Here is a 15,504-nt window from a genome sequence, read left to right as displayed (position 1 = left end):
TTTACACTCACAATCACTCACAACCACACCCTATAATTTGCAAACTTCCCTCACATAATTATAGAGACTGGGATGAGAATGCTCTAAGACAGAGAGAGAGAATGGATTTTTTTTCCCTAATTAATTGTTGCTTTTTTTTTACTTCTTTCATTATATAGAAACATAGATATTACATCAACATAGCAGGTAGGCGGGCAACAAGCTGCGCCGCCACCCTTTTCTGAATTGCAAACCCTAACCTGCTAAAGACATACCTCTGCCCCTTTGGAGTCGACACATTGCTATGCACAACCCGTTGGACCCTGGTTAGGAAACGGATAGCTTCCGGTGCCAAGGAGTCAAAGGTATCAAAAGCCAGAGGGACAAAAACATGTTGGTTCTCTTCGCAGGCTTTAGCATGTTTCTCCACCTTCTTCGTTTCAGCCCTTTTCATTGCTTGCCCAGCTACAAACCCATTATCCCTCAAACCAGCTAAGGGAGATACCCCTGTGAGGTCAACACAAGCGTGTTTTCCCCCGGCCCAACCAAAGACGAGCAAATCTTCCGGTCGTAGAGTGGTCTCCCTTCCGTGGGGTGGGGTCTGTAAGGAAGTTTACGGGGGCTTCCTTTTTAGCTGATATCCCAGCTCGCCTTAAGATGTCCCAAAGAACGTCCCGCACCCAATGATGTCGGTATTTGAACCCAGGCATCTCCTTGCAATGAACCGCATGCTCTCCGAATTTATCCAGGTAAGCCTTACGGCAGATCGGACATGTTTCGTCTTCTGGGTACATTGGGACCATCAAACGGTACTTAAGAATGACCCTATACTCGACCGTAGACATGCTTTGGCCCAAGCCATCAATCGGGATAACGGTCATAAAATCTTGGGCATGAGGACCTTGTAAGCATTCAATAACCGCCTTCTGTCGGGGGGACAATCCAAAAACTTCTCCCAGGCTCTGAGCGATTTTGCCAAAAAGGGCATTCGCCAAAGTTTTTTGAGGCTTTGGTGGGGTGGTGTCCATATTAGAGAAACCGTCAATGTCAAAGTCTGGGAGAGTGCCATTTAGGCGTTCCAGGGCCTGCACGTAGTCTGAGTCCAGGTCGACAACTCTGCTATTCCTTAAGATGTGATTCTGTAGCTTCCAAGACTGAGCCCTCGACGCTACAAAAGCGTAAACCCCAACATCATGAGCCGAAAGAAGGCCTAAACCCCCTAAGCGCATCGGTAAAGATGCAAGTCGCCACTGAAGATCACCAAAGAACGGGCCTCCACATACAACTATGTCTTCGATGGCTTCTCGAAGCTCCTTATCAAAACAGGATACCGCATCATCCATCATATGGGGGCGGCATGTTCGTAACCCAAAAAGCAACTTAGCAACCCCCAAGCAAGACCTAAGCAGGAGGAGTTCGCTCTGGGGATCCCTAAGGCAAGGTAAGAGTTTCATAAGATCAACCGCACGAGATGTTCTCCGCCTCGCCAACTCCTTAATAAAGTAGGGATCTCGACTAACAACACCTCCAAGGAGCTTTACCCCTCTCTCTGGTCTACCAATCCCACTAGGGAAGAGCCCATCTTTGACTTTCACCCCATTACACGCTGGCCAAAAAACCTCGGTTTTCTTAATATTAAGTTGCAGCCCCAATGATGGCCCTTCCGAGCTGATAATGTCTAGAGCTTTAGCGACTTCGTTGGCACCACCAATAATAGTCCCATCATCCAAGTACCAAGCATGAAATGGGAGGTTACAGTCATTTTGTACCCGGAGAACAAGAGGGTGTAATGCTAAGGCAAAGAGGAGGGGCCCAAGGGGGTCTCCCTGCTGAACCCCAGTAGTAGCCCCTATACAGTCATCACCAACGTACAACCTAACCGGCTGGGCATAAAGGAACTGGACCCATAGATAGATAGACGGGCAATGATGATGAACCTCCCGGAGAAGGGCTGTGCGGTCGACCATATTGAAGGCGTTGGAGAAGTCCACGGTAAGCATAGCTAAAGAACCGTCCGCGTGAAAGGAGTTAAGAAACCGGTTCGCGCTGTGAAGCACCACCTCTGCCCCATTAGGGGTCCCCACCCCAAACTGAAAGTCCCCTAAATACTGAGTCATTTCCTTCCCAACCATCTTCATAGCCACTTTAGAAACCAACTTACGCCAGATAGCCCCCACAGCAATGGGCCGAATTCCATTATCCGGCTTTAATAAAGGGGTAAGGGGCCGAAGCAATAAACTCAGCGAGCATCTTGGGGCACAGACCCCCTAGCCATAAGTTGACGACTTCAGTGATGGCTGAGAGCAGACTCATGGAAGTCACTGATCCCTCACCACTAAGAGCGTTCAACAAGTGTTGCGTCCGCATCCCATCTCTCTCACATGAGGTCCTTTAGGAAATGATCGGATACATGTAAACATACATAAAGCCCCCCTCCACGTATAGAATGGATGAAATAAAAAGTTTGACTTGTTCAGTCTCGAAACCTCAAATAATAATAATAATAATAATCAGAAAAGCAGGAGCGGAAGGAAGAAATCAATAATTCCGTCTACGATGCACCACCGTATGACGTTCAGGTTCTCAACTTCTCATTCTCGTCCACTCCACAATTAAATAAATAGATCCATTCATTCATTTCTTTCCATATCCATATTCTTACGATCCAATCCACTCCACTCATTATTAATAATAATTACAACTGGGTTTTCTTCTTCAATTCAATATCCAACTGGGTTTTTTCTATCTTCGTTATTAGACCACCGACTTTGATTATTACTTATTATTCTTGTTGTTTCCTTTCTGGGTTTCCCCATGATTTTGATGCTGCTTAGGGGTTTTAGGGTTCATCATCTTCCAAAATTCAGAATTTAGGGTTTTTTAATTAATACTACTTTTCATGATTATTAGGCTTTTTAACAACTCTATATAATAGCTAGTAGCTTTTATCTGTTTAATGATCATAAGTAGTCAACTTTTCGTTTATACTTCAAACAAGTTGTTTTTTGTTTGCTTTGCTGAATTTTTTATTATTTTTTTTCTTTCTGGATTAATGATCTTCCAAAGTTGAGAATTTAGAGTTTTGAATCTCAGTTTATTTTTAATTGCATTTGATTATTATTTGAATTTTTAACAAGTGTGTATAGTACTATAGTTAGTTGTTCACTGAAATTATCTACCTTTGGTCACAGAGATCAAAATGTAGCTGATAGTTGTTTTACATGTATCACGTCATATGGTGCATTGTAGACTGCAGGCATTCAGAATTGAAACCGTTTTTGAGGTTGAGAATATAGGGTTTTTTTTTTCCGGATAGATTTCACTGTTTTTTGTCTGCATTTAAGTTACATGTATCAAAGTTTAGCTTTTAGTTATTTTACAATAACAAGCTGTTGCAACATGCCATTTGCATTGATCTTGAATTAGTGTGGTTGTAGTGTTCAATGCATTTGTAATTTTGTTAAGGTAAAACAGTTGTTATTCATATAGGTTTGTTGTAGAGTTCTGGTTGCTTTGAGATGGTGGGCTCTGAGACAGATGGTTCATCACCAACACCACCGCCACAGGCGGCGCAAGTGAAGAAGTATGGTGTGATGGAGCCAATATCACGTGCGGGACCCACTGCAGTTGACATTCGCAGGAATGCACTGCTGGAACAGGTAGACCATGCTCTTGCTTTGATCCTTTGTCCACATTTTACAAAAGTTAATTTATTTGTTTATGTTGTAAGCTTTTGAGAAACTCGGGAGTTTATGAGGGCCCAGAAGAAACTGCAAAACGAGAAGAGGTTCTTCGTCGTCTGGATCAGGTTTTTCTAAATTTTTAATAGTTAATGTTTATATATTTTTTTCTATACAATCTTAATGTTTGCATTGTTTAAACTTTAATTTTGAACCAGTAATCCCTTGTTTTGATGATGATCAAGATTATGTACCTTGCAATATTACTTGTTTGTTTGTTAAAGATAATCATATACTACACATATGTGTCCCTATACACTTAATGAATCATCTTTAAGTTTAGAACCATGATGAAAATGCAAGTATACAAAGATTAAGAAATGTAGAAGTACAAGAGTGAATCGAAGCGTAAATCAACCACGTGGATGTGTTGTGAATTAGAGAGATTCTAAACCAACTTTTAATGATACAACAAGACTTGTAGAAATGAAAAAAAAATCATGATGCTATCCGAATAGTTTGATCAGAGACTGGTAAATCTGTTTTTTCTTCCCTGTAGTTGTCTTTGATATTATGCATGTTGTATCACTGCTTTGACCTTAAATCACTTTAAAAATCCATTAACAAAACTATAGCATTTTGCCAAAATGACCAATGATGTCTCATTTCTGTTCATGTATTGTTAGATATGATTATCCGCATAACTGCCATTCTTTCTTAGACGCGTCACATATATCATTTTGATGATCTAACGATAAAAATGCATTGTTTAATTTGTAACTTCATCCTTTTGTTATAGATTATCAAAGATTGGGTGAAACAGTTAACCCATCAAAAAGGATACACTGAAAAAATGGTTGAGGAAGCAAACGGTATCGTTCGCACCTTTGGATCCTATCGCCTAGGGGTAATTGCCATTATCTATGTGTACATTAAAAAATTTGTGTTTTGTTTGTTTAACTTAAACCGAACAGATGATAGAACACGAACAATTGAAAGAACAATACTCTTATGTTTGTGCTTGTTCGTTAACAAAAAGGAAGACCGCATTCTTTTATGTTCGTTTATTAATAGTATAAACAAATAACACATGAAACGTAAACAAATGAACATAACTGAGCTTATATCAATTAACAGTAAAGGTGCACAACAATGTGTTGGGCCTTAAAAGTTAATATAGTTATCCTAAATTGTAATGGGTAATATTTTAACTAAATATATTAACGAACGTAAATGAACTTTTAAACGAGCGAACATAAACGAATTTAAACTAAAGAACGTTTATGAACAAAATGTTTTGTTAATGTTCATTCGTTTATGAAAAAACATAAATAAACAAACTTCATGTTGAATGGTTCACGAACTGTTCGTTGAACGTTCGGTTCATTAACAGGCCTATCTATAATTATATAATTATATAAGTTTAATCTTGAAACATGAAAAGTAAAAACTGTATATTTGGAGATGAAAAGAATAAATGATGGTAAAAACATGACCCATTTGGTTACAGGTACATGGTCCCCACGCTGACATTGACACACTGCATCAGGCCATCATATGTGAATCGAGAGGTGATCATATATTTAGCTGAAATTGTATATTCTACATTTTGATTTGGTCATATTTGTGCTTAAATTAACCTTTTTTTTTATTTCTTTCATCAGCATGATTTCTTCAGAATATTGCATAATATATTATTGGGAATGGAAGAAGTGGCTGACCTTCAGGCCATTGAGGATGCACATGTTCCTGTGATGAAGTTTAAGTTTCAAGGGATATCTATTGATCTTCTTTATGCTAGTGTATCTCTACTGATTGTTCCAGAAGTAAGTGCCAAAATGCCCAGCCCTTCTGAAAATGTATAGTTTGCTTTTGAGTTTAGATTTTCTCGTGTGAAACTAACTTTTGACAGGATTTGGACATTTCTCATAACTTTGTGTTGTACAACACTGATGAAAAAACCGTGAGGAGTCTTAATGGATGCCGCGTTGCTGATCAGATTCTTAAACTTGTTCCAAATGTGGAGGCACGTATTTTGGTCTATATATAGTGTTAGATATACATTATTGATTTTTTTTTACATTTATACTGGCATGATATATGTAGAACTTCTGCACAACATTAAGATGTTTGAAGTTTTGGGCTAAAAGGCGTGGCGTTTATTCGAATGTAAGTTTTCATTCTATGTCTATCTTTATTGTCAGATGTTACAGTTTTGACTAGGCTTGTAGACGAACCAAGCGAACACGAACGGGGCATGTTTGTGTTCTTTCGTGGAACTATAACCAACAAACAATCAAGTACGAACTGTTAAAACAAATGGGGTTTTCTTGTTCATGTTTCTTCCTCAAGAAAATGATAGTTTTCGTGTTCGTTTGTTAAGAATCTTTCCTGCTTTAGAGCTAATAGGATAGATATTCTATTTGAAATAATGGGGCTACCCTAAGGTGAGATAACGTGTCAGTAAATACGCAGTGGTTAAGGGCATAGACCTCTAGACAAGACAGAGTACATTGTGGGTTCCAGTCCAGTTTTATAGATTTCGATAGTCACCCCCTTGAAACCGACACAGGTGGGTATGTAGAGAATACCTAGGGGCGCAAGAAAACTCTCAGCAACTCAGCAAAGGGAAGAGTGTAAACAAACGAACATAACTGAATATAAATGAGTGAACATTAATTAAAAGTAAAAGTGAACACCAATCAATTGGGCTAAAAATTAATAAAACTAGACTAAGTTAGAGGGTCTAAAAGTTTAAATGAATATATGAAAACAAACGTGAACAAATGAACATGTACGAACGAACGAGACATGTGCTCATGGTTGTTCATTTAACGAATATAAACGTTATTAAATAAAAAAGTATATTCATGTTGTTCATTATTAAATAAACGAATATAAATGATTTTTCCGTTGAACGATTTATTGAACGTATCATGCCTAGTTTTGACTTTTGATCAAATTCGAGGCCTATGTTATTTTTAACGAGCTAGATGGGTAAATATAAAAGTTCTGATTATGTCAGAAGATGCAGTTGTTATGAAATTCTATTTGACACTTTAATTTTATAAAACTACAGATCTGGCCCAACATTCACTGTTTTGACCCATTGATGATTTTGATTAGGTCACGGGGTTTCTTGGTGGTGTTAATTGGGCTCTGTTAGTTGCTCAGGTATGCCAGCTTTATCCCAATGCAATACCTAGTATGCTGGTTTCCCGTTTTTTCAGAGTGTACACACATTGGCGTTGGCCCAACCCGGTCATGCTTTCCCCAATTGAAGAGGACGATCTTGGATTTGCCGTGTGGGACCCACGCAAGTGGAAGGGTGACCGCACTCATCTTATGCCTATTATCACTCCTGCGTACCCGTGCATGAACTCTAGTTACAATGTTTCTGCAAGCACTCTCCATGTTATTGTGGAACAATTTCATTTTGGAAATAGAGTTTGCGAGGTAAAAACTAAAAACCCTTTATTTTATTATGTTTATTAATTTTGTGTTTGCTGTTGATGACACATTGTTGTTTTTTTAATGTGATTTAGGAAATCGAGTTGAACAGAGCAAATTGGAGTGCTTTGTTTGAACCATGTGCTTTTTTCGAGTTGTATAAAAACTATTTGCAGGTAGACGCTATAGCTACAGATGCTGATGATCTGCTTTCATGGAGAGGATGGGTGGAATCCCGTCTTAGATTCCTTACTTTGAAGGTCCGTTTCATTATATTAATAGTCTACATTCCTCGTTTTAACATTGACTTGTTTTGACCCGTTACCGACCTACCTACCCTTTTGGGGGTGATTATCAAGTCGAATTCGGGTTATTCGAACTTGAAAGTTTTAAAACTTCGAATTCAAATAAGTTTGAAAAATCTAACCCTAAATTTAAAAATACTGAAAAAAGAAATTCTAATTATTAAAAAAACATCCCTGAGTTAATATCTAGTTATATGTAATATCAAAAAGCTTAGACATAATTCAAAAGCCTGTTTGAATTCAGAATTAATCGAATCAGTTCGAGATATTTAAATCCGACATAGAAATTCGATTTGGACTACCCAAATTCGAATTCCTGATTCATTATTTGAATTTGGGGCATGCTTCTGTCGTTTGGTTAAATTTAACCAAGCAAACGATCGGACATGAATGATTGCACAGACAAGGTTTTCTTGTTCATGTTTGTTCGTTAAGAAGTTGTTCATGTTCGTGTTCGTTTATGTTTGCATGTTAACAGTATAAGCAAGCTATTCACAAACGTAGACAATCACAGGCTAACAAACATAATTGAAGTATTGAACATAGATGAACAAAGATTACTTTTTAAATACCAATTAAAAGTAAACGTTTATAAAACTAGACTAAATAGTAAGAGGTGATATTTTAATTTCATAAACTAAACTAAATTGTAAATGGCCCAAGTATTTTAAATGAATACGTAATCCAGCGTAACCAAACGGACGTAAATGAACAAACATATCTGCGAAAGTTCACAAATGAGTGAGACATGTGTTCGTGTTTGTTTCTTTAACTAAATGGACAAAAAGATTTGTTCATGTTCGTTCGTTTATTAAATAAACGGACATAAACAAACTTCCCGCCGAACATTTCACAGACGGTTCACTGAATGTTCGATTCGTTTACAAGCCGACCTGCTATTATGAAATCTGACCTCTGTTTTCTGTTCGATTGTGTGGTGTTTTCAGGTTGAGCGCGATACAAAGTTGACATTACAGTGCCACCCGTTCCCAACCGCGTATGCTGATACATCAAAGTCGTATTCACATTGTGCATTTTTTATGGGGTTGCAAAGGCAACCGGGGGTGATAGTTCAAGACAGCAACCAGTTTGATATTCGTGTAACAGTGGAAGAGTTTAAGTCAGAGGTAAACAATTATGATAATTGGAGACCTGGGATGAGCATTTTTGTGTCACATGTGCGTAGGAGAGAGCTTCCGGCTTATGTTTTCCCGTCAGGACATAGACGTCATCGACAATTAAGACACCCTCCACAACCATCTACAATAACGTCAAACCAAGATGTTCAAGGCTCGGTTTCCCCAGCTTCTGAGAGACGATCCAGGAGGAGAGATGATAGTCTTACTGAGGATGTTCACGGCTCGGTTTCTCCAGCTTCTGAGAGACGATCTAGGAGGAGAGATGATGGTCCTACTGAGGATGTTCAAGGCTCGGTCTCTCCATCAGCTTCTGGGAGACGGTCCAGGATGAGAGATGAAGATGCTCCTACCGAGGATGTTGGGCCTAGTAAGTTGCTGAAACAGGCCTCAGGAAGCCAACAAGCACCTGAAACTGCTGGCCTGATAACTCAAGGACTCACATCTGAGGTCAGTTTTTCAAGCTTCAGTATTCTTGTGTCTTTATTGACTTAATAGCTTGTTAGAAGCTAGATGTTACTAACTGGTGGGCGAAACCCGGGTGATGGTGGGGGTATGAAAATTTGCAAGTAGTATTCACCCTGCAAAAAAGTTCATGTTTAAACGTCGATAAAAATAAGCACATTGAAATGACATTTCTGGAGTTTTATAAAGCATCATTTTTTAAAGGCTCTATGTCTCTATGAGAAAAACAAAATCAACTACAAAATAAAAAAAAACAACCTTGAAGTAGCTTTGACGGCTTGTATGTTCATTCTTCGATGACTTGTACATTGTTCTGAAAACTCGGTTTTGAATTAAATTCACATCGAAACGTAACGGTGCATTTGGAATTTTTTATAAAACATCATATTTAACAAAAAACAAAACTAAAAAAGAGTGAGTGTGCCACGTGTTATAGCCTCGTGGTGCATATTGTGTTTTGAAGTTTATATTCAGTTCACGCTGAAATCACTTGTAAAGTGGTTCAAGCATTTGTGACACTATGAATAATGATCTTGTGCGAGCACCGACCACTGTAAAGTGTAAGTAATATAATAGAATTGTTTAATGATTCTTATCTGGTTTGCTTCTTGTTGGGTTATATTGTATGCAGTCTCCAGTTCAACTGAATGTTGTAATGGAGGCTGAGGATGGAGCAAATACCGAACCAATGCAACCACCCACTATAAGGTATGTGAATATGTGGTATTGTGCATCACTAATGTGAGTTGATCAATTCGTAATTGATGCTAATTGGTTTTAAGTAATTTAATTTTTGTTTGTGACAGGTTGAGCTTGGAATCAACGGCTTGAGAGCGTGATGCGGTTGCAGCTTAGGGTGGTGGCATCAATCAAATCAGTCTCTTGTGTTTTAACATGGTACGATGGCATAGTGTGTAATCCAGCTAGACTCTAAAAGGCTTGTGCTTAGACCTTAAAGTTTCGTGTTATGTTGACTGATGTTTGTGGTTGTTTTGAGACAAGTTTTGTGTAGTAATCTTGCTGTCATGAGTCATGATTAAGTTGTGCTTCTTGAAATCTAATAGATTTCGGTCTATTGGGTCATGTAACGGGCCAAAATTGGTTCGGGTTAAACTGGGTTTTGGTCAAAAGGAGCTCTTGTAAAAATGGGTCGTTTTTAAAAAAAATATTTGACCCTTTTTAATCTTTTGGATATTGAGTTAACTCAAGTTGGCCTGTTAGTAAACTCAATGGCTGGTTACAAACGGTTAGAACCAGTTCCACATCGGGTTCAAACCTGTTCCTACACATTGTCTTTTGAACCACCAATTTAAACAATTGGGGCCAAACCTGTTCGATTTTGGGTCGGTAACCAGTTTCGATGTGCATCTCTAGACCTATGTAGTTGATACCGCCATTGTTCCCTCGGTAAAACATGGGTATCAATAGTATTGGCGATATTGATAGTTATGACCGATATTTGACTGACATATCACAGATATTCTCGATGTCAGTGTTTTAAGTCTTAATTATCTATTTTTAGTGCTCATTGTTATTGTTTTAAGTCTCAATTAGTTCTTGCTACGATTGTTAGTGTTTTGCGAGTTGTAAAAGGCTAATTTGTTAAATTGCTATATATATGAATTTTACATGATATTAAAATTACCAGTATCCAACCATGGTAACCGATATCTCAAATATATTACTCTCTCTCGCATACTGCATAATAGTAGCACTTATAGTTGACCAACTTTTCGGCTAAAAATCACACACTCGTGTCGAGGAAATCCTCATTTTTGTGATAGCTCGTGACGTAGCTTTCTCTCTTTACAAGAGGCACAACATCAAACTCTTCTCTTCCTAGTTTCACTTGTTCCGGGAGTTGATCAAGCGGGTTGCATCTTCTAAGAACCTCAAGAACATCCTTCATTGATGGCCTACTTGAAGGCAATGCGCTTGTGCAAATGAGTCCTAGCTTGAACACTGTGCTCAACTCCTCCATGTAAATGTCAGGATCTTTGATATCTTGATCTAAAGCTTCCACCATGGAACCGCCTTCTTCATAGTGCTTCCATGCCCATTCGGCTAGGTTCAAATCCTCATCCCCTTCGTTGGCTTCTTTTCCTGTTACGAGTTCAAGTAGGACCACACCGAAGCTATACACATCTATTCGCTCGTTTATTCTGCTAGTGTATGCATACTCTGCAATTAAACACGTGTTGAGTTTTAAGTCTAACTAACCAAGTTCAACTTCAATTTTCAACATAAATAATTTTTTTGGCATATATGTAAATGTATAGTTGTTTGAGTTATGATACAAAATGGTTGTTCACAATCCGGTTTGAACATTCTTAACAGAACTGACCAGATTGGCCAGACCAGCCAAAGAGGCCAAAACAATTTGGTTTTGGCGGTTTGGACCGTTCTTTTACCTTTACTAAAAGGTTATAAAAAATCGATAGCACAGATTCGGATAAAGTGGTAATATGCGTATCATTACTAAAAATACTTAAACCTATTATAATGTTTGATTTTTATACATAAAAAGTTAAGTTTTTCTAATTGTATAAATAAAATTTTTGTATATTTTGGCCAATTCAGTTTTGTCTGTCAGTTTCAACTGTAAAACCTAGTTTTTCAAACCATACAACGAACCGGTTAACTTATAACCTTGCCAAACCAGCTGTAGGGCTTGGTTTAGGCGGTTCAACCGTTTCCCTATACACATCTGATTGACATGAAACATGAACCTTACATTAAATTTGCAATATGGTTTAGTCTAAAAGGGCTCTGGGAAGTTTTTTTTAATTAATTTAAAGTAATTAAGTTACATTTTTTATAAATTTGTATGTATAGACACTTAATGCGCAAAAATATGTAATAAAAAATTAATGTTAAACTGGTCATGTTCGTGTCACCCCATGTTGTGTTTAGGCTCACATGTCTAACATGATGTCCAGGTCCGTGTACCCACTAACACGACCTGTTTAAGCTCTTAAAAGAGTTCTTACCAGGAGCGAAGTAACCAAATGAGCCAACAACGGAAGACACATCACACCCAACAGGCTTCTGCTTTTCCAAAATTCTCGCGACTCCAAAATCAGCAATCTTCGCTTTAAATTCCGAATCCAACAATATATTACTCGACTTCACATCTCTATGCACAATCGGGGGCGAGCAATCATGATGCATATAGCAAAGCCCTTGTGCTGCACCAATTGCAATCTGCAACCGCCTCGGCCAATCCAACACAAACCCGGGAACCAAACCGGGCCCCAACTTTCTCTTCTTCCCATGTAGCCACCGGTCTAGACTCTGGTGCACCATGTACTCGTACACCAGAAGCCTAGAGGTCTGACTAGACAAACAACATAGTAATTTCACTATGTTCGAGTGTCGAATCGATTCCAATATTTGAACCTCAGATGTGAACTCATTTTCTAGACCTTGATCCACTTTACTTTTATTCCAAATCCGTTTCACAGTAACATAACCACGCGGTTGACCAACTGCAATCCGGTAAACTTTTCCTGAACCACCGGTCCCAATCACATTGGCTTCGGTGAAGCATGACAATATGTTACTTTCTGTGAAATCCATATTTTGAAATGAGGTAAGTTTCCATGTTGTGCAAACCGATTTAGGTTTGTTGTGCACATGGTGTCTGAACATGAACAAAGTGGACAACACGACTGCTAGTAGAACGAATGCTGATAATATTATGATCATAGATATGGTTTTGGGTGAGAATTTGTTGGAGTGTGAGGGTTGGTAATAAAACAGTTATGGAGGTTGGAGATTTGTGAAATGGAACAAAGATTAGGATTGTTGAAAAAACTGTTTTGAAAAGCCATGGTGTCTAAAGATGATGGGATTCTTCCAGTGAGTTTGTTGGATGAAAGATTCAAAGATGTGAGTCTCATATTGGTGAATTGTGGTGGAATTGGCCCGGAAAATTGGTTTTTGGATAAATCAAGGTCGAGAAGATCCTGTAAAGAAGCTAACGAACCAGGTACCTGGCCAGAAAGTTTGTTTCTGGCTAGGTTCAAGATCGTTAGCGAGTTCCATGACTTTATCTGGGACGGAAACTCACCAGATAAAGCACGGTTAGCTCAGAAAGAGATGTGAGTTCTGTCGGAATTTCACCGGAAAACTTGTTGTTACTAGCTTTGAACACATTGAGTTTCGTCCAAGACGAAATTTCACGCGGGATTTGGCCGGAAAACTTATTGTTACTAATTTCCAATCTAGATAGATTCCCGGAAACTTTACTCGGAAGCTCACCGGAAAATGAGTTTCCGGTGAGCCTCAAACTAGAAATACTTGATAAAGTCCAAATTCCTGAGGGAATCTCACCGGAAAAGTTGTTATCATAGAGCTGGATAGTGATAATCCGGTCACACTTCTCGAGTGACCGCGGCAATTCTCCGGTGAGATTGTTCGAAAAAGCAATCACACCGGTCAGCGCCCCACCGGCACATAAATTTTCCGGCAACTTTCCGGTGAACTTGTTCTCGGACACCTCAAACGCTTCAAGTTTGGAGTGAAGCCCAAACTCCGTGGGCAATTCTCCGGTAAGATTATTTCTTAACACTCTAAAAATCCTCAGCGTCCGAATTTTAGATATACTCACCGGAACTTTACCCGAAAACCGATTCGAGTACAAATTGAAAACCTCAAGCTTTACCAGTTTTCCAAACCCATCCGGAATTGAACCGCTTAAGTCGTTCATAGAGATATCAAAATGCGTCAAATCCAACAACCGAATCACTACCGGAATTCGTCCAGATAACTTATTCTTATACAAGAACATATCCTTTAAATTCTGTAACTGAAACAATCCATGCAAAATCTCACCTTCCAAATTATTCAAACTCAAATCCAACGACACAAGACTTGTCATACCCGCCATTGATTTCGGTATCTTACCGATTAAATTACTCTCCGTCATCCATAACACCTTCAACTTCTTCAATTTCCCGAACTCATACGGTATCACCGGATCAGCAAACCCGTTATACGCGAGCTCTAACACTTCAAGATTTGTTAAGTTACCGATCTCAGAAGGTATACTACCGTTAAACAAATTCTCGTACAGACGCAACGACCTCAACAACGTTAAATTCCCAATCACCGGCGGAATATCTCCAGTGAAGTTATTAGCACCGAGTTCTAACGTCTTGAGCTTCGAAAGCCGGTGAATATCGTTTGGCGACGTTCCAAAGAACATGTTTTGCGAGATATCTAACGTAACCAGCTTTGAGCAGTTATACAAAACCCTAGGGAACTCTCCGGTGAGGTAATTGTCACGTAGGATGATCTGTTGCAAGTTATTTAACTCGCATATTAGCGGCTGTACGTAACCGGTAAGCTTCATGCTTTTGAGGTATAGTGAGATAACAGAGGCGTTACGGCAGTGAACCTCCGGCCACGAGCATGGTGATGACGTGGAGTTCCAGTGTGTTAACGTTGGCGGATTGTTCCAGGTTTGTTTGAGGTTAAGCAAGGTTGTTTGGTCGGAAATGGAGAACGGTTGTGAAGGTACGCCGGAGGTGAGGAGGATGAGGACGGAGATAAAGAGGTGTGGTGACGTCATTGTTTTCCGGTGGTGGTGGTTACCGGGAAAACATAATATTTATTATTGTGGGATTTTGAATTGGTGAGTTTTTGGCGTTTGTGGAGCTGTTGGTTTTATAATATTACTATGCAGAAAGGGTGTAGAAGATAGAAGATGGTTATTTACCAACCTAGTCTAGTGGTGTGGGATATTTATTATTATAGATTTGGAGTCCGTGTAATACACGGGATTATACAAATTATAAAATTACATGGAAAAAATAGTTAATTTGTCAAATCCCGAATCTTTTGATTATTTCCAAAAATGTCAATAAAAGTAAATTTGAAACCCAAATCATGTTTAAAATTCTAACTTTCACCCGTTTGATATTTTAAAGTCAACACTTTGAAGCCGTAACAAATCTAACAATAAATCTATTTGTATTCGCAAACTTTAAAAAATACTCAGATTTCTCATTTTGACCCGTAACAAATTTTGACACAAATGTATTTAACTTGTATCAAATAATTTATTTACCAACTTTTGACTGTATAAATCAAATTAAAGTTTCACAAAACCCGAAACAATTTTACATAAAAAATCAAGAAATTAAATATGATAAATTTGTTACATATGAAAGTGATTGGTATATATTTACCAAATAACCGAAAAAAATATATAGTTTACTAAATTAACTTAAAAAATAAATTGATAGATTTAAAACATATATTTATAATTTATAAATTTATATGACAAATGTATATATATAATATAAATATAATGTAAAAGAAAAGTAAATATGACATACATTAGGGTCAATTAAGATCTTGATTTTGGAGAGAAAAATGTTATAAGGTAAACAGACATATGTCATAATTATTATTTTTTAAAGAGTGAATAGCCATTTTCGTCCCTGTGGTTTGCGATTTTCGCCACTTCAGTCCAAAGTTTGA

At 38.2% G+C, this 15,504-nt stretch overlaps 2 pseudogenes across 2 annotated transcripts; one reads left to right on the top strand and one right to left on the bottom strand.

Moving 5' to 3' along the window:
* Positions 1 to 2,517: 2,517 nt before the first annotated feature.
* Positions 2,518 to 9,872, top strand: LOC143580445 (nuclear poly(A) polymerase 2-like; annotated as a pseudogene). Its single transcript, XR_013143657.1, has 13 exons — positions 2,518 to 2,542; positions 3,469 to 3,638; positions 3,710 to 3,787; positions 4,459 to 4,566; positions 5,170 to 5,230; positions 5,324 to 5,485; positions 5,572 to 5,685; positions 5,766 to 5,828; positions 6,786 to 7,115; positions 7,205 to 7,369; positions 8,362 to 9,000; positions 9,647 to 9,735; positions 9,828 to 9,872. The product of XR_013143657.1 is annotated as a nuclear poly(A) polymerase 2-like (transcript).
* An 887-nt stretch (positions 9,873 to 10,759) lies between these two features.
* On the bottom strand, positions 10,760 to 14,713 carry LOC143580444 (uncharacterized; annotated as a pseudogene). Its single transcript, XR_013143656.1, has 2 exons — positions 12,006 to 14,713; positions 10,760 to 11,196 (listed from the first exon to the last, which is right to left on the bottom strand). The product of XR_013143656.1 is annotated as an uncharacterized LOC143580444 (transcript).
* Between the last annotated feature and the right edge of the window lie 791 nt (positions 14,714 to 15,504).

Source organism: Bidens hawaiensis, unplaced genomic scaffold (assembly GCF_021521415.1).
Source record: "Bidens hawaiensis isolate Kalapana, Puna unplaced genomic scaffold, B.hawaiensis_p1.1 tig00030490_1, whole genome shotgun sequence".
Classification (NCBI taxonomy): domain Eukaryota; kingdom Viridiplantae; phylum Streptophyta; class Magnoliopsida; order Asterales; family Asteraceae; genus Bidens; species Bidens hawaiensis.
This window is presented reverse-complemented; position numbering and strand designations above follow the sequence as displayed.